Source organism: Aquarana catesbeiana, linkage group LG01 (assembly GCF_042186555.1).
Source record: "Aquarana catesbeiana isolate 2022-GZ linkage group LG01, ASM4218655v1, whole genome shotgun sequence".
NCBI classification, from domain to species: Eukaryota; Metazoa; Chordata; class Amphibia; order Anura; family Ranidae; genus Aquarana; species Aquarana catesbeiana.
The window spans coordinates 349700532-349722244 of record NC_133324.1 but is presented as its reverse complement, the minus strand read 5'-3'; the positions used below and the strand labels follow the sequence as shown (position 1 = coordinate 349722244).

General features: G+C 46.0%; 1 protein-coding gene and 1 long non-coding RNA gene across 2 annotated transcripts in view; one reads left to right on the top strand and one right to left on the bottom strand.

The window, feature by feature from the left end:
- RBM23 (RNA binding motif protein 23) overlaps nucleotides 1-1041 on the bottom strand; it is a 40582-nt gene extending 39541 nt beyond the window's left edge. Inside the window, exon 1 of the mRNA XM_073632477.1 lies at nucleotides 887-1041. The gene's annotated coding sequence lies outside the window, so the exon portion shown is untranslated. The remainder of the gene's footprint in view (nucleotides 1-886) is intronic.
- Nucleotides 172-17543, top strand: LOC141145655 (uncharacterized). The gene is made up of 2 exons (XR_012244585.1): nucleotides 172-273; nucleotides 16467-17543. It is a non-coding gene; the product is annotated as an uncharacterized lncRNA (long non-coding RNA).
- The last annotated feature ends 4170 nt before the right edge of the window (nucleotides 17544-21713 follow it).

Sequence of the window (21713 nt, the reverse complement as noted above, 5' to 3'; positions counted from 1 at the left end):
AATACAGGTATTTGCTCCCACTTCCTGGCATAGATCATAGAGCTTGCGGTGACCTATGCCACTTCTGGCGCCTGCACTGTCCTCCACCGCTGTATTCTGTTAGGCACAGAACACGGCAGGGACCAGAGAGCTCACGCATGCGCAGTAGGGATCCAGGAAGTGAAGCCGCACGGCTTCACTTCCTTATTCCCTTACCAAGGATGGCGGCGGCAGCAGCCAAGAGCCGAAGGACGGATCGGCTTCGGCTGCAGACATTGCGGACTCCCTGGACAGGTAAGTGTCCATGTATTAAAAGTCAGCTGCTGGGTTTTAATATTTTTTTTTCAGCGGACCTCCACTTTAGGGTGGCAATTAATCTCACATGGTGCCTTATCTGAATTAAATTAGCCTCATAACCCATGTAATTCATATGTGTTCGGGTTTAAAGGGATGAAGTGGCAACTCTAGGGCCATTGAAAGAGATGGCAAGTATTGCAGACTTTAGTACAATGCCTTGTAAACAGAAGAATGAACACAAGCCGAAGACTACTGTATCCAAGTGTTGTATAGGCCAAGCAAGGCCTGCAGCCCGTGTGATATTTGTACGAGCGACACATGACTTTGTATTGCCTTGTACACCTGGAGGGATGACGTGTGCAGAGGAGGTCACCTCTATTGTGGAAAGAGGGGAAGGAAGAGGTACAGACAGGCCTAAACACACAATGAGCGCCTCTCCCTGCACACACAGCTCTCACAACGACTGCCGCCATCTCCTTCCACCCCAGCGCACACATTTCTCCTTCAGCTCACACATTTCTCCTTCCGCCCTATACAACACGCTCTGTACACAACGCACAAACGTCCTCAGGCCCGCCACTGCTCAAACCCATACGCTTACAGCACTCACCCGCTCCAGTAACCTCTCCGTACGCTACGCAACAAAATGGCGACCGATCTTTACGTTCCAGAATCTTCCCCTCACGGGAACAAGGAGAACCAACCAATAGAGTTTCGCTACCGTGAGGAAATGAGGCGGGGCAAAACGACAAAACCAATGAAGGCACGGAGTCAGCAAATCAGCGACCAATAAGAAAAAAAAAGGAGTGTGGGGAAGAAGGCGGGTTTGTTTTTATTTCCTGTTACACATAATAGATAAGCCTGAGGAATGGTGATTGGATAACGTAGGACTGAAAGTGGTTTGGCCAGTAGCTGTTTGGGATTTTTGTGGCACTTGACCCCTGGAAGGTTGTACCCCCCTTCATGAACAGCACTGTACTGCTTTAACGGGCAATTGCTCAGTCATGCAGAACTGTACCCAAATGACATTTTTATCATTTTTTTTCTGACACAAATAGAGCTTTCTTTTGGTGGTATTTGATCACCTCTGTTTATTTTTTATTTTTTGCAATATGAATGAAATTTGATATAAATGAAAAAAGACAGTTTTTTTTTCAAAGGTTTATGCTAAGATGTATTCTGCTACATGTCTTTGGTAAAAAAAAAATACAATAAAAATGTATATGAATTGGATTGTGTGCAAGTTCTAGTGTCTACAAACTACGGTAAATAGGGATGCACCGATACCATTTTTTAACACCGAGTACCGATACTTTTTTCAAGTACTCGCCGATACCAATTACAGATACCTGTCGTCTAGGAAGAGTAGGCAGAGGGTTGGTTTGCTAGGAAGTGGGGTGAGGGGGATAGTAGAGGGGTAAGTGAGGGCAGGGTAGTTGAGGGTGGGAGAGTTGGGATGGAAAAGGCTGTGATCGCTGGGGGGGATGAGGATGGGAGGATGACCGCATAGGTGACAGCTGGTGGAGGGAAGGACGAGGACACAGGCAGAACTGCAGACATGGTACAGGAGACAGTCGGAAACTGTAGACATGGTACAGATGATGGTCAGAGACTGCAGATGTGATACAGGGGACAGTCAGAGACTGCAGACGTGGTACAGGGGACGCTCAGAGACTGCAGACATAGTACAGATGACGGTCAGAGACTGCAGACATGGTACAGGGGACGCTCAGAGACTGCAGACATAGTACAGATGACGGTCAGAGACTGCAGACATGGTACAGGAGACAGTCAGAGCCTGCAGACATGGTACAGATGACGGTCAGAGACTGCAGACATAATACAGATGACGGTCAGAGACTGCAGACATGGTACAGGAGACAGTCAGAGACTGCAGACATGGTACAGGAGACAGTCGGAAACTGTAGACATGGTACAGATGATGGTCAGAGACTGCAGATGTGATACAGGGGACGCTCAGAGACTGCAGACATAGTACAGATGACGGTCAGAGACTGCAGACATGGTACAGGAGACAGTCAGAGCCTGCAGACATGGTACAGATGACGGTCAGAGACTGCAGACATAGTACAGATGACGGTCAGAGACTGCAGACATGGTACAGGAGACAGTCAGAGACTGCAGACATGGTACAGATGACGGTCAGAGACTGCAGACATAGTACAGATGACGGTCAGAGACTGCAGACATGGTACAGGAGACAGTCAGAGACTGCAGACATGGTACAGATGACGGTCAGAGACTGCAGCACATAGTTGCCAATATTGAAAAAAAAAATATGTGGGACACTTTTTTGGCTGTAGGCGGAGCGATCAATAATTAGGAGGCGGGGCATTCGTTTGTAGGTGTGGTCTAGTAAAAAATAATAGTTGTGGCGCGTGTAGCGCGCCGCGGCGAAAAATGGGCGTGGCTTACGCGGAAAGTGGGTGTGGCTTGCGCGGAAAGTAGGCGTGGCTTGCATGAAAAGTGGGTGTGGCTTGCATGAAAGTGAACGTGGCTTAAATTGGCGTGGCTCAAGAGGGTGTGGTTAGAGTCTGAGATGAATGAGGGATGGAGAGGGAGAGGGAAAGGGGGAGAGAGGAATGACGGGACAGCAGCCCCAGGTCCTACACAACAATAGAAATATGTGTATTCTAGAAAGTTTAACAATCAGCAGATAAAGATACTCCAAACACCTGGTGTTAACGCTTCAATCATCCTGGCACCATGGTTGTTATGGTGTCAGGATGATTGAAGCGCATTATTTCTATTATTACATTGTAATATAAAATTAAATCATTCAACTCACCATAATGCCGAATCAGTGGGATCCCTGAGCGTGTCACTAGCCACGTCGCCTGCCACCAGCAGAGTCTGTCCTTGCATCAGGTGCCCCCGGCAGAGTCTGTCCTTGCATCAGGTGCCCCCGGCATAGTCTGTCCTTGCATCAGGTGCCCCCGGCAGAGTCTGTCCTTGCATCAGGTGCCCTCGCCAGAGTCTGTCCTTGCATCAGGTGCCCCCGCCAGAGTCTGTCCTTGCATCAGGTGCCCCCGCCAGAGTCTGTCCTTGCATCAGGTGCCCCCGCCAGTGCAGCCCCCCCCTCAGTTAGTGCAGCCTCACCCCCCTCAGTGCAGCCCCCCCTCAGTTAGTGCAGCCCCCCTCAGTGCAGCCCCCCCTCAGTTAGTGCAGCCCCCCCTCAGTTAATGCAGCCCCCCCTCAGTGCAGCCCCCCTTCAGTTAGTGCAGCCCCCCTCAGTGCAGCCCCCCTCAGTTAGTGCAGCCTCCCCCCCTCAGTGCAGCCTCCCCAGTTAGTGCAGCCTCCCCCCCTCAGTGCAGCCCCCCCTCAGTTAGTGCAGCCTCCCCTCAGTGCAGCCCCCCCTCAGTTAGTGCAGCCCCCCCTCAGTGCAGCCCCCCTCAGTTAGTGCAGCCTCCCCCCCCTCAGTGCAGCCCCCCCCTCAGTTATTGCAGCCCCCCCTCAGTTAGTGCAGCCTCCCCCCCTCAATGCAGCCCGGCCCCCGCTCAGTGGAGGAGCGGCCGGTGTTCTGCCGAGAAAGTTCCCCTCGGCAATGGCGGACCCCCTGTACTGCGCAGGCGCAGCGCTTGCGCAGTACGGGGCTGGGGAACTTTCAGGAAGACACGGCGCCGGCGCCGTGTCATCTGCTCGCTTCAGTGGAGAGGGGAGGGGCCGTGCAGCCAAAGAAGCCGCTTCATTGGCTGCACGGATCGAGCCGCCTTCCCCTCTCCACTCAACACTAGAGGCAGATAGAGCGGCGGCGCCGGCCGCCATTTTGCTGGAGCCTGCTGCTCCAAAAAAAAAAAAAAAAAACAACATTCCCGATTTTCCTTATGGAAAATCCCGATTCGGGACACTCTCCAATCGGGACGAGGGTCCCAAAATCGGGATTGTCCCGGGAAAATCGGGACTGTTGGCAACTATGCAGACATGGTACAGGAGACAGTCAGAGACTGCAGACATGGTACAGATGACAGTCAGAGACTGCAGACGTGATACAGGAGACAGTCAGAGACTGCAGACATGGTACAGATGACGGTCAGAGACTGCAGACATGATACAGGAGACAGTCAGAGACTGTAGACATGGTACAGATGATGGTCAGAGACTGCAGACGTGGTACAGGAGACAGTCAGAGACTGCAGACATGATACAGGAGATGGTCAGAGACTGCAGGCATGATACAGGAGACTGTCAGAGACTGCAGACATGGTACAGGACAGTCAGAGACTGCAGGCATCGTACAGGGGGCAGTCAGAGATTGCAGGCATGGTACAGATGACGGTCAGAGACTGCAGACATGATACAGGAGACAGTCAGAGACTGTAGACATGGTACAGATGATGGTCAGAGACTGCAGACGTGGTACAGGAGACAGTCAGAGACTGCAGACATGATACAGGAGATGGTCAGAGACTGCAGGCATGATACAGGAGACTGTCAGAGACTGCAGACATGGTACAGGACAGTCAGAGACTGCAGGCATAGTACAGGGGGCAGTCAGAGATTGCAGGCATGGTACAGGGGACGATCAGAGACTGCAGACATGGTACAGGAGACAGTCGGAAACTGTAGACATGGTACAGATGATGGTCAGAGACTGCAGACGTGATACAGGGGACAGTCAGAGACTGCAGACGTGGTACAGGGGACGCTCAGAGACTGCAAACATAGTACAGATGACGGTCAGAGACTGCAGACATGGTACAGGAGACAGTCAGAGCCTGCAGACATGGTACAGATGACGGTCAGAGACTGCAGACATGGTACAGGAGACAGTCAGAGACTGCAGACATGGTACAGATGACGGTCAGAGACTGCAGACGTGATACAGGAGACAGTCAGAGACTGCAGACATGGTACAGTTGACGGTCAGAGACTGCAGACATGATACAGGAGACAGTCAGAGACTGTAGACATGGTACAGATGATGGTCAGAGACTGCAGACGTGGTACAGGAGACAGTCAGAGACTGCAGACATGATACAGGAGATGGTCAGAGACTGCAGGCATGATACAGGAGACTGTCAGAGACTGCAGACATGGTACAGGACAGTCAGAGACCGCAGGCATCGTACAGGGGGCAGTCAGAGATTGCAGGCATGGTACAGGAGACAGTCAGAGACTGCAGACATGGTACAGGAGACAGTCAGAGACTGCAGACATGGTACAGGACACAGAGACTGCAGACATGGTACAGGTGACAGTCAGAGACTGCAGACATGGTACAGGAGACGGTCAGAGACTGCAGACATGGTACAGGGGACAATCAGAGACTGCAGACATGGTACAGGGGACGATCAGAGACTGCAGACATGGTACAGGAGACAGTCGGAAACTGTAGACATGGTACAGATGATGGTCAGAGACTGCAGACGTGATACAGGGGACAGTCAGAGACTGCAGACGTGGTACAGGGGACGCTCAGAGACTGCAGACATAGTACAGATGACGGTCAGAGACTGCAGACATGGTACAGGAGACAGTCAGAGCCTGCAGACATGGTGCAGATGACGGTCAGAGACTGCAGACATGGTACAGGAGACAGTCAGAGACTGCAGACATGGTACAGATGACGGTCAGAGACTGCAGACGTGATACAGGAGACAGTCAGAGACTGCAGACATGGTACAGATGACGGTCAGAGACTGCAGACATGATACAGGAGACAGTCAGAGACTGTAGACATGGTACAGATGATGGTCAGAGACTGCAGACGTGGTACAGGACAGTCAGAGACTGCAGGCATCGTACAGGGGGCAGTCAGAGATTGCAGGCATGGTACAGGAGACAGTCAGAGACTGCAGGCATGGTACAGGAGACAGTCAGAGACTGCAGACATGGTACAGGACACAGAGACTGCAGACATGGTATAGGACACAGAGACTGCAGACATGGTACAGGTGACAGTCAGAGACTGCAGACATGGTACAGGAGATGGTCAGAGACTGCAGACATGGTAGCATCATACAGGGGGCAGTCAGAGATTGCAGGCATGGTACAGGAGACAGTCAGAGACTGCAGACACGGTACAGGAGACAGTCAGAGACTGCAGACATGGTACAGGACACAGAGACTGCAGACATGATACAGGAGATGGTCAGAGACTGCAGACATGGTACAGGAGACGGTCAGAGACTGCAGACATGGTACAGGGGACGATCAGAGACTGCAGACATGGTACAGGGGACGATCAGAGACTGCAGACATGGTACAGGAGACAGTCAGAGACTGCAGACATGATACAGGAGATGGTCAGAGACTGCAGACATGGTACAGGGGACGATCAGAGACTGCAGACATGGTACAGGAGACAGTCAGAGACTGCAGACATGGTAGCATCGTACATGGGACAGTCATAGATTGCAGGCATGGTACAGGAGACAGTCAGAGACTGCAGACTTGGTACAGGAGACAGTCAGAGACTGCAGACATGGTACAGGACACAGAGACTGCAGACATGGTACAGGGGACGATCAGAGACTGCAGACATGGTACAGGAGACAGTCAGAGACTGAGACATGATACAGGAGACGGTCAGAGACTGCAGACATGGTACAGGGAACGATCAGAGACTGCAGACATGGTACAGGGGACGATCAGAGACTGCAGACATGGTACAGGGGACGATCAAAGACTGCAGACATGATACAGGAGACGGTCAGAGACTACAGGCATGATACAGGAGACGGTCAGAGACTGCAGACATGGTACAGGACAGTCAAAGACTGCAGACATGGTACAGGACAGTCAGAGACTGCAGGCATCGTACAGGGGACAGTCAGAGACTACAGGCATGGTACAGGAGACAGTCAGAGACTGCAGACATGGTACAGGAGACAGTCAGAGACTGCAGACATGGTACAGGAGACTGTCAGAGACTGCAGACATGGTACAGGAGACGGTCAGAGACTGCAGACATGGTAGCATCGTACAGGGGACAGTCAGAGATTGCAGGTATGGTACAGGAGACAGTCAGAGACTGCAGACATGGTACAGGAGACAGTCAGAGACTGCAGACATGGTACAGGACACAGAGACTGCAGACATGATACAGGAGACGGTCAGAGACTGCAGGCATGGTACAGGAGACAGTCAGAGACTGCAGACATGGTACAGGGGACGATCAGAGACTGCAGACATGGTACAGGAGACGGTCAGAGACTGCAGACATGGTACAGGAGATGGTCAGAGACTGCAGACATGGTACAGGGGACGATCAGAGACTGCAGACATGGTACAGGGGATGATCAGAGACTGCAGACATGGTACAGGAGACGGTCAGAGACTGCAGACATGATACAGGAGACGGTCAGAGACTGCAGACATGGTACAGGGGACAATCAGAGACTGCAGACATGGTACAGGGGACGATCAGAGACTGCAGACATGATACAGGAGACGGTCAGAGACTGCAGGCATGATACAGGAGACGGTCAGAGACTGCAGGCATGGTACAGGACAGTCAGAGACTGCAGGTATGGTACAGGGGACAGTCAGAGACTGCAGGCATCGTACAGGGGACAGTCAGAGACTGCAGGCATGGTACAGGAGACAGTCAGAGACTGCAGACATGGTACAGGAGACAGTCAGAGACTGCAGACATGGTACAGGAGACAGTCAGAGACTGCAGACATGGTACAGGAGACGGTCAGAGACTGCAGACATGGTAGCATCATACAAGGGACAGTCAGAGATTGCAGGCATGGTACAGGAGACAGTCAGAGACTGCAGACTTGGTACAGGAGACAGTCAGAGACTGCAGACATGGTACAGGACACAGAGACTGCAGACATGATACAGGAGACGGTCAGAGACTGCAGACATGGTACAGGAGACAGTCAGAGACTGCAGACATGGTACAGGGGACGATCAGAGACTGCAGACATGGTACAGGAGACGGTCAGAGACTGCAGACATGGTACAGGAGATGGTCAGAGACTGCAGACATGGTACAGGGGACGATCAGAGACTGCAGACATGGTACAGGGGATGATCAGAGACTGCAGACATGGTACAGGAGACGGTCAGAGACTGCAGACATGATACAGGAGACGGTCAGAGACTGCAGACATGGTACAGGGGACGATCAGAGACTGCAGACATGGTACAGGGGACGATCAGAGACTGCAGACATGATACAGGAGACGGTCAGAGACTACAGGCATGATACAGGAGACGGTCAGAGACTGCAGGCATGGTACAGGACAGTCAGAGACTGCAGGCATGGTACAGGGGACAGTCAGAGACTGCAGGCATCGTACAGGGGACAGTCAGAGACTGCAGGCATCGTACAGGGGACAGTCAGAGACTGCAGGCATGGTACAGGAGACAGTCAGAGACTGCAGACATGGTACAGGAGACGGTCAGAGACTGCAGACATGGTACGGGAGACTGTCAGAGACTGCAGACATGGTACAGGAGACGGTCAGAGACTGCAGACATGGTAGCATCATACAAGGGACAGTCAGAGATTGCAGGCATGGTACAGGAGACAGTCAGAGACTGCAGACATGGTACAGGAGACAGTCAGAGACTGCAGACATGGTACAGGACGCAGAGACTGCAGACATGGTACAGGTGACAGTCAGAGACTACAGACATGGTACAGGAGACAGTCAGAAACTGCAGACATGATACAGGAGATGGTCAGAGACTGCAGACATGGTACAGGAGACGGTCAGAGACTGCAGACGTGGTACAGGGGACGATCAGAGACTGTAGACATGGTACAGAGGATGATCAGAGACTGCAGACATGGTACAGGAGACGGTCAGAAACTGCAGACATGATACAGGAGATGGTCAGAGACTGCAGACATGGTACAGGGAACGATCAGAGACTGCAGACATGGTTCAGGAGACGGTCAGAGACTGCAGACATGGTACAGGGGACGATCAGAGACTGCAGACATGATACAGTAGATGGTTAGAGACTGCAGGCATAATACAGGAGACGGTCAGAGGCTGCAGACATGATACAGGAGACAGTCAGAGGCTGCAGACATGATACAGGAGATGGTCAGAGACTGCAGTCATGGTACAGGGGACAATCAGAGACTGCAGACATGGTACAGGAGACAGTCAGAGACTGCGGGTAACATACAGGAGACAGTCAGAGACTGCAGACATGGTACAGGACAGTCGGAGACTGCAGGCATCGTACAGGGGACAGTAAGAGACTGCAGACATGGTACAGGAGACAGTCAGAGACTGCAGACATGGTACAGGAGACAGTCAGAGACTGCAGACATGGTACAGGAGACAATCAGAGACTGCAGCCATGGTACAGGAGACAGTCAGAGACTGTAGGCATGGTACAGGGAACAGTCACAGACTGCAGGCATGGTACAGGAGTCAGTCATAGACTGCAGGCATGATACAGAGACTGCAGACATGATACAGGAGACAGAGACTGCAGGCATCGTACAGGAGACGATCACAGACTGCAGACATGATACAAGTACTGTGAATGGTGTGGTGAAGTTGCAGTGTACACAGCTCTGGGGAAGCCTGTTCTCCCTCCCTCTACAATACACCTGTGTGATATCTGCCTCCTCCCCCCTCCTCTGTGTGCAGCCATCGCTGGAGCTCTGCTCACTCACATTGTGAAAAAGTAAACAAGACTGCGCTGTCACCTAAACACAAGACAGCAGCCAGCACAGCAAATGACAATCGCAAGTGACAAAATTATATATAAATGTGCAGAGATAAATAAGAGCAGTCATAATGAATAGGACCGTATACAAATAATGTTAAACACGCTAAACATGTATAAACATCAATGAGTATATCAATTAAAGTCCACACTGTGATAGTGACTAAGTGAAAATAATCCACAAATAAGAGACTATGGTGTGATGTTGATCCAGTTAGATGAATATCAACTTCCAGACATCAATAGGAAAACAAATGTGAAGAGAAGATAACGGGAGAAGCCACCACCAACATAAGAGAGGCTTACCAGAGCTAATGGACTCAGCAAGACATATGCCCAATGAGTCGTCAAGACTTGTGGTGACAACGCACCAATACACAGGGACATCCACGTTTGGGAATGTTGTCACAGGAAGATGATGTTCACACCGTCCATCAGGGAACTCACAACTAGGAGGAACACTCAGAGGCAGGTAGATTAAAGCCTTTTCATGGGCTCACATGTTGTAACCATAAATGAAATTTAAATTCCACATAGTGTGAATCCGCATAACAAGGAAATGTATTAAAAATTTGAGGAACACTCATATTTAAGTAGATTAAAAAGTGCTTGTAAGAAGACTGAAAGTTGAACGCAATGGCCTCAGCAGGCTCATCCTGACGAGTTTTGTCTAAGGAAACATTATCTGGGGTGTAGACATACTGTGGCCCTCGTGTTTATATAGGCATAGAACCTCAATAACAAGATACAAACCTGTGTGTAATTGGTCATGCAAAAATGCAATCACTTCCTGGTTCTCAAAATGGCGGCGGTGCGTGCCACTCATGCCGCTTTGAATAGCGAATCAGTGTAAATATAGACAAGGTCATCTGACCATCTTCCTATAGACTTACAATGTGTGCACCAAGCCTCAATATCAAACCTGTAGGTGATTGGTCATGAGAAAATGCCTGGTTTGGAACATAGCGGGCCACGCCTTGTTATGAAACAGCTAGAAGAGCCCGTAACTACACATCATTGGCTGAATGTCGCTCTAATTTGTATAATAAAAATATCATAGGACAATACCTAAAAGCTACAATATAATAGCGTTAGTATTGTATCAAATGCGTATGGAAGGTGAAAAAGAAACGATTTAGATGATATATTGCAAATATATGTTAAGTGCCCCACAGGGTTGAATCTTAACTGGGGTAATAATCCACTGCAATTATAAACTTAAAAATATACAGTCACATGAATCTAAAATGTCTAACACGTAGAGTTACATGGAAGTACAAAAAATACATGAAAAAAAAAATACAAAAAATAGAAATTAAAATCGGAACCCAGATAATACCAACGGAGTAATAATGAATAAAAATAAAAAATAAATATACTGAAAAATAAAGGGGTTACAATTACGGTATGCCTAATTGAGAAAGCCATTAAAGGGGTTGTAAAGTTAATTTTTTTTTAATCAATATCCTATCTATATGCTGCATACATCAGTAATCTAGCTGTTATTACTCCTGAATTTTCTTATTTACCTGTTATATACGTATTCTTTTTATGCACTTCCTCCTTTACTCTCTGTATGATATCCTCGGTTTCCAGTTTTTGGAGCACGCTCCCTGCCGCAATATCATGTCTTCATGGGAACTACAAATCCCTTGATGCTTAGCGGCATCGCGCATGCGCAGTGCCGCTTTTTCGCTGTGTGAAAGAATGAGAACGAGTCTTGTTCTCATGTCTATCACAGACTTCGGTGAACAGGACACCTCCCAGCAGCCACGCCCATTCCCGCCTCCCTAGCACGCCCATAGTCTTAATAAACACATAGCAGTTAAGATGGCATGGGAGGTGGAGCTACAGCATCTTAGACATACCCGCGGCTCCCCCGCCTCCTGTGCCTGTGAATGCAGACAGCGTCTCACCGCAGGCATGTAGTCCCAAGGGAGGGGGCACGTATAGTAAACCCAAGGCAGAACGGCTTGGATGAGGGGGCAACCTTGTAGAAGAGGAAAAGGAAGTTCCAAAATCACACACCAAAAAGAGGCTTCACTTACCTTTTCCTTTGTTCTTCTTTAAAAAGAAGAACAAAGGAAAAGGTAAGTGAACCAACAGTACGTTACCTTAAAGGAACAGGATTAAAAAAAAAAAAAAAAATCTTTAGTATCACTTTAATGTCCCACTCTACATTCGTTACAAATGGAGAGTGGGACTGAAACTCATAAATCCAGTAGGTTTCAAGTTGTGAAACGCCCCTGGTCATAGCTCCACCCCTCCAAGGGCAAATATACTTATCTATGATCAAAAACTCAGTACCCCTTGGATTTCTTTTATAATATTGTCGATAGTGTCTAGGTAAGTATGTTTAATACTGCCCTTCTTAATTTTAGCTATGTGTTCATTAACCCTTGTCATGAAGGACCTGATGGTATGGCCCACATATTGTTTGCCACAAGGGCAAATAAGTAGGTATACAACATTCTTAGTGGCACAAGTGCAAAAATATTTAATAGGATACACTTGATTAGTGGTTGTTGACCTAAACTCTTTGGTCTTACATCTGCCACGTTTGTTGTATGACTGATGCCACATTTTTTACATGGATAGTAACCTACCATGTTACCAAAAAAGGAGGGTCTGACCAGTGGGTTGATGATATTGAGGGCAATTTTGATCTGTAAAGAGGAAGCTCCCCTATATACAACTTTAGCTTGATCTGGCAGCAAGGAGCCCAAAACCTGATCGCTTTTCAGTACACTCCAGAGTTTGTTAAATATAGACTTTACTTGCTTATGTTGCACAGAGTATGTTGTCAACATTGACCATTTGAAAGATTTGTTAGAATCCTGATGGGGTTTCTCTACCAACAAGGAATGTCTATCCACTTTTAGAGTATTTTGTAACTCTAAATCAACCTCAGATCAATCGTAGCCTTTGTGGAGAAATCTCTGTCCCAAGACCATGGCCTGTGATTTAAAGATCTCAATATTGGTGCAGTTCCTACGCAGTCTCAAAAATTGGCTGCGTGGAACAGACTGCAGCCACGATCTGTGATGACAGCTATCCAAGTGTATAAACCCATTGCGATCTGTGGGTTTGAAATATGTTTTAAATTGAAACTGACGCTCATGAATTTCTATTTCCAAATCCAAAAAATTGATCTTTTCCCTGCTCTATTCATAAGACAAAGATATACCTCGGTCATTACAATTCAGCAAGGAGAAAAACTGGCCCAAGGAATCTGAACAGCCATCCCACAGGAGGAGGATGTCATCGATGTACCTAGCCCACAGGACCAATTGGGGCCCACTGTGGACAGAGACGACATCCTCCTCCCATTTGGCCATAAACAGTTTGACGAGGCTGGAGGAAAATTTAGCCCCCATCACTACGCCTTTCTGCTATACATAAAATGTTGAACAGAGCAAATTGACCCCAATATCATCAACCCACCGGTCAAACCCTCCTTTTTTGGTAACATGGTAGGTTACAATCCATGTAAAAAATGTGGCGTCTGTCAATACAACACACGTGGCAGATGTAAGACCAAAGAGTTTACACTAATAAAGTGTATCCTATTAAACATTTTTGCACTTGTGCCACTAAGAATGTTGTATACCTACTCACTTGCCCTTGTGGCAAACAATATGTGGGCCATATCATCAGGTCCTTCACGACAAGGGTTAATGAACACATAGCTAAAATTAAGATGGGCAGTATTAAACATACTGTACCTAGACACTATTGACAATATCATAATAGAAATCCAAGGGGTACTGAGTTTTTGATCATAGATAAGTGTATTCAGCCTTGGAGGGGTGGAGCTATGACCAGGGACATTTCGTGCCTCGAAACCTACTGGATTTATGAGTTACAGTCCCACTCTCCATTTGGAATGAATGTAGAGTGGGACATTAATGCCTTTCTCAATAAGGCATAATTGTAACCCCTTTATTTTTCAGTATATATATTTTTTTATTTTTATTAATTATTACTCCATTGGGATTATCTGGGTTTCGATTTTAATTCATTATTTTTTGTATTTTTTTAATGTATTTTTTTCATTTTTGTACTTCCAAGTAACTACGTGTTAGACATTTTAGATTCATGTGACTGTAAATTTTTAAGTTTATAATAGCAGTGGATTATTACCCCAGTTAAGATGCAACCCTGTGGGGCACTTAACATATATTTGCAATATATCATCTAAATCGTTTCTTTTTCACCTTCCATACTCATTTGGTACAATACTAATGCTATTATAATGTAGCTTTTAGGTATTGTCCTATGATATTTTTATTATACAAATTAGAGCGACATTCAGCCAATGATCTGTGGTTACGGGCTCTTCTAGCTGTTTCATAGCAAGGCGTGCCCAGCAGACGTCCGTGTCTTCAGGATTGCTGATTCGGCGGTGTTCGATCCTACACTCATGACTCAGTGTGGGTGGACCAATTACCATCGCTGATGAGGAGGATGTTGGGAGTCTGAGAGTGAGGCTTGGTGCGCACACTACACACCTATAAGGCGAAAGCCTGATGACCTCTTTAGTCCGTATGCCGATTTGCTATCCATAGCGAGGCATGAATCGCACAGTGTGCTGCTATGTTCCAAACCAGGAAGTGATTGCATTTTCTCATGACCAGTCACTTACAGGTTAGATATTGAGGCTTGGTGCACACATGGTAAGTCTATAGGAAGATGGTCAAATGACCTTCTCTGTATTTACGCTGATTCGCCATTCATAGCGAGGCATGAGTGGCACGCACCGCCGCCATTTTGAGAACCAGGAAGTGATTGTATTTTTGCATGACCAATTACCCACAGGTTTATATCTTATTATTGGGGTTCTATGCCTAAATAAATGCTATGGCCACAGCATGTCTACACCCCAGATGATGTCTCCTTAGACGAAACGCGTCAGAACGAGCCTGCTGATGCCATTGCATTAAACTTTCGGTCTTCTTACAAGCACAATTTTCCGCGAACGCGGACACGAGAGCCAGAACGGGGATCTGTGTATTTAAACACACAAATCCCCGTTCTGACGGGAGGAGAGACAGATCTGCTGTTCCTAGTAATTAGGAACAGCCATTTGTCTCCTCCTCCAGTCAGTCCCATCCCCCAACAGTTAGAGACACACAGGAGGAAACACATTTAACCTCTTGATCGCCCCCTTGTGTTAACCCTTTCCCTACTAATGGTTTGTTTGGTGACTGTGGTCCCAACTACCTTGAGATCATTCACAAGCTCCTCCCTTGTAGTTCTGGGCTGATCCCTCACTTTTCTCATGATCATCCTTACCCCATGGGGCAACATCCTGCATGGAGCTCCAGACCGGGGGCGATTGATGGTTATTTTGTATTTCTTCCATTTACGAATAATCGCTCCAACCGTTGTCTCCTTCTCACCAAACTTCCTGAGCCGCTTCTCTGTGTGTCCATTCACACACGGAGCATGGCTCAGCCCTGCCCCCTGCTCTCCTCATTGGCTCACTGGCTGGGATTGACAGTAGCAGGAGCCAATGACTCCAGCCACTGTCTCAGCCAATGAGGAAGAAAAGACCCAGGAGAGCCGCTGCTCTCATGTACATCGCTGGATCGAGATGGAGCTCAGGTAAGTATTAGAGGGGCTGCTGCACACAGAAGGTTATTTACCTTCATGCATAGAATGCATAAGGGTAAAAAACCTTGAGCCCTTTACAACCACTTTAAGGCTTCATGTACACAGGCCGTTTGAAAACTTCTTCTGAACGCTGGAAACTTGACAGCTAGTAACCGATGGTTAAAAACGTCCGTTTTGCCAATTTTACATAGTGTGTTTAGTGGCGGTTATGAGCATTTGCGTTTAGAAGTGTTTTTTAAAGATAACCTCAGGAGACCCTTCTAATTGCCCTCAATGCACGAAAAACAAGTATTATTAACAATTTCAGCCATTTTGTGAGAGAAAAGAGAGCAGCAGAGAGAACAGTGTACACGTGAGAAAATGCTCCTGATGTTGCTGAGGCTCCAAACATGTAGGAAATTGCGTGAGAGGACCAGAGTTTGTTGTTACTGGACTCATCCATTAATGGCTCAGCGCATGTCTTCAGATACTTTTCCAATATGTGGAAATTATCCAGAGAAATTCTTCAATTTTACAAGGATGTCTTTCGGCACCTTGATGATCTCCTGGAGAGGCTGTGACCCCGTCTAACTCACATGAACACCACGATGAGGAAGAGCGTGTCAGCAGAGGAGAGTCTCTTTTGACTCTAAGGAATGTGTGTGTATATATTTATATATATATATTGTACATATCTCTCGCTCTCTCTTATTATTTTTTTATTTATGGTATTTATTGTATTGCTTCTAATTATTTTATTGTGTTTCCTTTTTTATCTAAATTTTTATTTTAAATTTTATTATCCTCTTTTCCAACATACATTTTTTTAAATTGTAATTTTTTGGGGGTTATTTAGTATTTTGCTTTTAAATGCTAATGTTTTGTTATCTGCTGTATATTTAATGATAATATTTTATCCCTTTCAGATTTATGGCCACAGGGTAATCCTTTGCATCCCTACACCATTACTTTCTGCTGGATGTTGCAACAGTTGCAAAAGTGGCATGTGAAACCTGCTTTGCACTGTGGGAGTGATGTAATGCCTGTGCCTATGAACAGATGTGGGAAGAAGGGATTGACAAATTTTAGGGAAAAACTGACTTTCCGAATTTCATTGGAGCTCTGGATTGCAAACAAGTTCAAGTTAAAAAGCCACCCAAATCTGTACTTACAAGGAAAACATTTTCCACTATAGACTAAGCCACGCAAGACAAGTTGTCGAGTGCGCATTTGGAATATGTGCAGCTAAGTGGCAGATACTCCTATCTGCGAATTGGATGTGGAGAACGCTATAAAAGTAGTTTTTGCCTGCTGTGTTCTATATAACTTTGTGATTGACAAAGAGAAGAGGATACACTGAGCCTGCACCTCCAAACCCCGCACAGAACATTCGGTTCATGGACCTGCGCTCCACTGCTTGAGTTATGACCATAAGAAATCAGTTTGCTGATTATTTTGTTTCCCCAGAAGGTAGATTGCCTTGGCAGGAGGCACATATCTTGTTTGATATCTACGAGTTATTTTTGAATTTTATCACTGATAGTTTACAAATAAAGGAGTGTGCCCCTATTCCTTCCTGTGCAGAGCTCCATCCGTAAATATTCTTTATTTCCACAAGATGGCGATCTTCCTTTTTTTCACTTCCTGGTTATACATAGGTTTATTACTAACGGCCAGAAGTTAATATGGCCCTTCTGGGTTCATTCCCATTACATACACTACATCTGCCAGCAGTCAAAATGGCGCTTTCTATGTATTTATATGCCCAAGTGTGACGACCTGTCACCCGGCCAATCCCCAGACGACGTCCTATCGTGATGAAACGCGTAGGGAGGAGCCTACGACGGTGACGTCATCACGCTCTCGGATGGGCTTGCGAGTACAGGAAGTGAATCGCGGTACACGGAGACACCGCCGCTCTGTCTGATATACTTTATGCTTCATATTTTCTGCGAAATTGTAAGTGTGATTCCTTCATTTTAATAAAAAACCTTTTTATCATACGTTTTTACGCTATGGAAGTGTTCTGTTTTGTATTTCCGGTAATGACCGATTGTTAAGGCTACTGGTCCTGCATTGTACCCCTGGTTTTGGGAGACCTTAATCCCTATGCTGGGCGAGACTGCCGTAATAGCAGTCATCGCCGTCCGGTAAGCAGATTATACTTACTCACTTCATGGTGGATCATCTACTGGCACTTTTGTCACATCTTTCCTGGATGGGTGCTTTTTATCTACCTGTGGATTAAATATATCTTTTTGGACTTTTTTTCAAATCTTTTTTAGCTCACATGCATTTGCAATTTATGTTTTTTGTTATCATTGTTTGATTTGACAATTTATGTTCACTGATTGATGTTATTGTCACTTGGTGGGTTTTCACTTTTTCTCATATCATATATGTACTTTAGCGCTGCACTTTGCTGTTTATCATACTTTTATGAGTCAGATACTGGACTTTTAGGGTGCTGGCAGCTTGTTTTCTCCTATTTTTTGCCTTTTGAGATCCGAGCGCAGCTTTTACCCTGTTTTGGGTTTTTTATATATCTTAACACTCTTTTGTATCAAGAAGCGGCTGCTGGATAGGTGTCATGGACATTTTTGATTACAGATCGCAATACAGTATCAATACTGAGGGGGTCTTTAATGTTCATGTGGAACAGACAGATGAACTCAGTGGTCTGTTCCTCAGACTTAAAAACTTGCTTATATCAGAATTACACACCAGCTGGGATGTGGCCTACCTAGAACAATACGTTGCACAAAAGATGGTACCCCGCAGCCTCAGATGGGAGGTCAATCCCCAGAAAGGGGAAACCGATTTAGAAGGCTGGTTTGTTTATTTTAATGATACCGGTATTAAATTTCTGGGTTTTCTATTAGATAAAAAAATTATGAGATTTCTTCTGTCAGGGATAAACTCATGGCCTACAAAGATCATGAAGCATACAAGCAGAAATCTGACCATTTAAGACAAGTCCTTGAGAAAGAGGATAGTGATCAAAAAAAGAAAAAAAAGAAAAAATATAACCGCGATCTTGCGGACTATTCTAACAAAGCAGTTTTTAAATGGCAGATCTTTGCAGATGATTCCACAGGTGACGTAGAGACAGCCAATCACCAACCCTTTCCATTACAACCCCCACCACCCTCCTTTGGTGGTGACATACGGCCCCCGCCTCTGTTTGGCAACAACATAGGGAGGGTTCCCTCTATCTCCTCTCCCCGGGCCAATCAGCGAGGACAACTCGCAGTTAGACCCAAAACCTTTAAAAACAATGATAGACCTACCTCTTATAAAAACCCTCCCCAGGGCACTCCTCAGAGATCCCAGTATAAGAAACCACCTTTTAGGAGTAACAACCGGGGTAATTACCCTCCTAAGAAAAATTCTAATGCGGATTACCCACGGCAGGGACTACGGGAACACCAAGATGACCCTAGAGACTATTATCAAAGACCTTATGACGATAGGGTAACTTATGCTAACTCTCCATCTATCTCACAAGTTTATTACCCCCAAGAGAGACAGATCCCCCTGCAAAACAGGTTTGCTCCTCTCTCATACCACTCAGATCCTTATTTTGAGGATAATCCTATCATCTCCAGGCACCCTAACCAATTTAGAGGCCCTCCTAGAGATGAATATCAAGACTCCCCTCATAATTACATGGAGGCTAATCAGACTCGTTTTTTTCCCCAGGGCAACCACAAAACCAAAAGGGGTTACGACGAAAGAGAGGCATCAGAGGGGGGAGGAGGATCAGGTCCAAAAAAAAGAAAACAGTAGACATTAGTGGCATCTTTAATTTGAGTCAAGCTCAATTATCCGAAGGTGAACAGAAGGTTCTCAGTTTAGGTCTCAAGTTTGCACCCCCACACAGGCTGAATAAATTTGAAACTTTTATCGATATACATAAATTTATAAGGAAGATTAACATTAAAAGACATTTTATCCTTAATCCCATTGGTAATCGAAGTCAGATTCTATCTACCAACACACTCTCCTCTGCAACCAACCATACTGGTTCCAACTCCACGACAAATGTAAATGGTAGTTCTATTAGACACACTAATTTTTCAAATGCCTCATTATTTAACCCCCCAGGATTCGCCGCCCCTTCAATACAAGTCTTTAAGGAGATGGTCATTAAGGACCTGATGGCACTTAACATCCCAAGGAATAATACCAATAATGACCTCCAACATCATCTTAAACAAATCTGCGAGCGAAATGAGATAGTAATACGCCCTGCAGACAAGGGTGGGGGGGTAGTCATTTTAGACAAATCCAGTTACCTGGAAGAAATGAATAGACTTCTGTCTGACCACACTACCTATTCACCTCTAGCATTTAATCCCACAATTAAATTTAAGAGAGAGCTGCAGAGCCTTGTCGACAGGGGATATCAACAGGGAATTCTAAACAAGAAAGAAAAGACATACCTGGTCCCCTCAGCTCCGAGGGTCCCAGTTATGTATTATCTACCAAAAATACATAAAAATCTGACCCATCCACCAGGCCGCCCGATCATTAGTGGTATAGACTCTATCACGGCAAGAATCGGGAGGTATGTGGATAATTTTCTTCAACCCCTAGTAGTTTTAAATCCCTCATATCTGAAAGACACTACTCAAGTTATCAATTTACTTGAAAGTTTTGAGTGGAGAGATGGCTACATCTTAGCTACGGCGGATGTGGCCTCTCTCTAAACTATCATTTCCCACCAACAGGGTTTTGAGGCAGTCAATTACTATTTGGATCAAGACCCATCATTAACATCAATACAAAAACAATTTATTATGGCACTTCTCAACTTCACTACAAGCCATAACTATTTCTGGTTTGGGGGTGATTTCTTCCTGCAAACTTGTGGTGTGGCTATGGGCACCAAGTTTGCGCCCAGCCTGGCCAATTTATTTATAGGCAGGTGGGAAAAAGAAGTCATAGACATCAATCCCCCCAAAGAACTGCGCCTATGGAGAAGATATATCGATGATGTCCTCCTTGTGTGGGACGGAGATATGCCATCTCTTCACAATTTCTTCTCCAAACTTAATTCCAACAATAGGGGCATTTCTTTGCAGTTTGAAGCCAGTCAATCGAAAATTCATTTTCTTGATCTAAACATCATGGTTGTCAATGGGTATCTAACCACCAATACACATTTCAAAGAGATGGATCGGAACGCATATATACCACTCTCCAGTTGCCACCACCCATCATGGCTGAATTCTGTCCCTCAAAGCCAATTTCAATGTATAAGACGCAATTGCACCGACATTTCAGACTACCATTCACAAGCTCTGTTATTAAAACAACGATTTTTGGACAAAGGCTATTTGGGGAGTGACATTGACACCATCATTAATAAAGTTGCCATTATGGATAGGTCCCTGATGCTGAACAGAGATAGAGAACGTAATCCGGGGCCTACCAACAAATTTGAGTGGTCCATGATTACGGGCTATTCCAATCAGCATTATTCTATCAAAAAAATTTTCCGTAAACATTGGAGCATCCTTAAAAATGATCCAATACTTCGTACAGTCATTCCTGATAAACCTGTTTTGATCTAGAGGGGGGCTCCCTCCCTAAGACACGGTGCGGCTTCAAATGTGGTTGATCCCCCGCGAACAATCTCTTTCTTTCAAAACATGAAAGGTTTCTTTCCCTGTCGCAGATGCAAAATCTGCCAGATCAATTCCTTCAGAGATAGAAAATGTGAAACTTTTAGTTCGACAGTCACAGATAAGATATACAACATTGAGTCCTTTATAACATGCTCTACTCAGTACGTTGTTTACCTTATCCAATGTCCTTGCTCAAAGCAGTATATTGGACGCACTAAACGTGAATTACACGTACGTCTTTCTGAACATGTCGCTAATATTAAGCGAGGATTCACAAAACATAACCTCTCTAGGCATTATGCCAAGTACCACAATAAAAAATTAAAAGGCACTCTTTTTTTAGCTATTGACAGAATACGTCCCCACTGGAGAGGAAATAACATGGTCAGATCCATCTCTAGACTTGAAACCAGATGGATCTTTGACATGGCATCCTCCAGACCACAAGGGTTAAACGTAGAGTGGGATATAAATTGCTTTATAAACAATGCATGAAGCGGTGTATCACCTTTGCGTTTTTTTTTTATTCTATTCAATTTT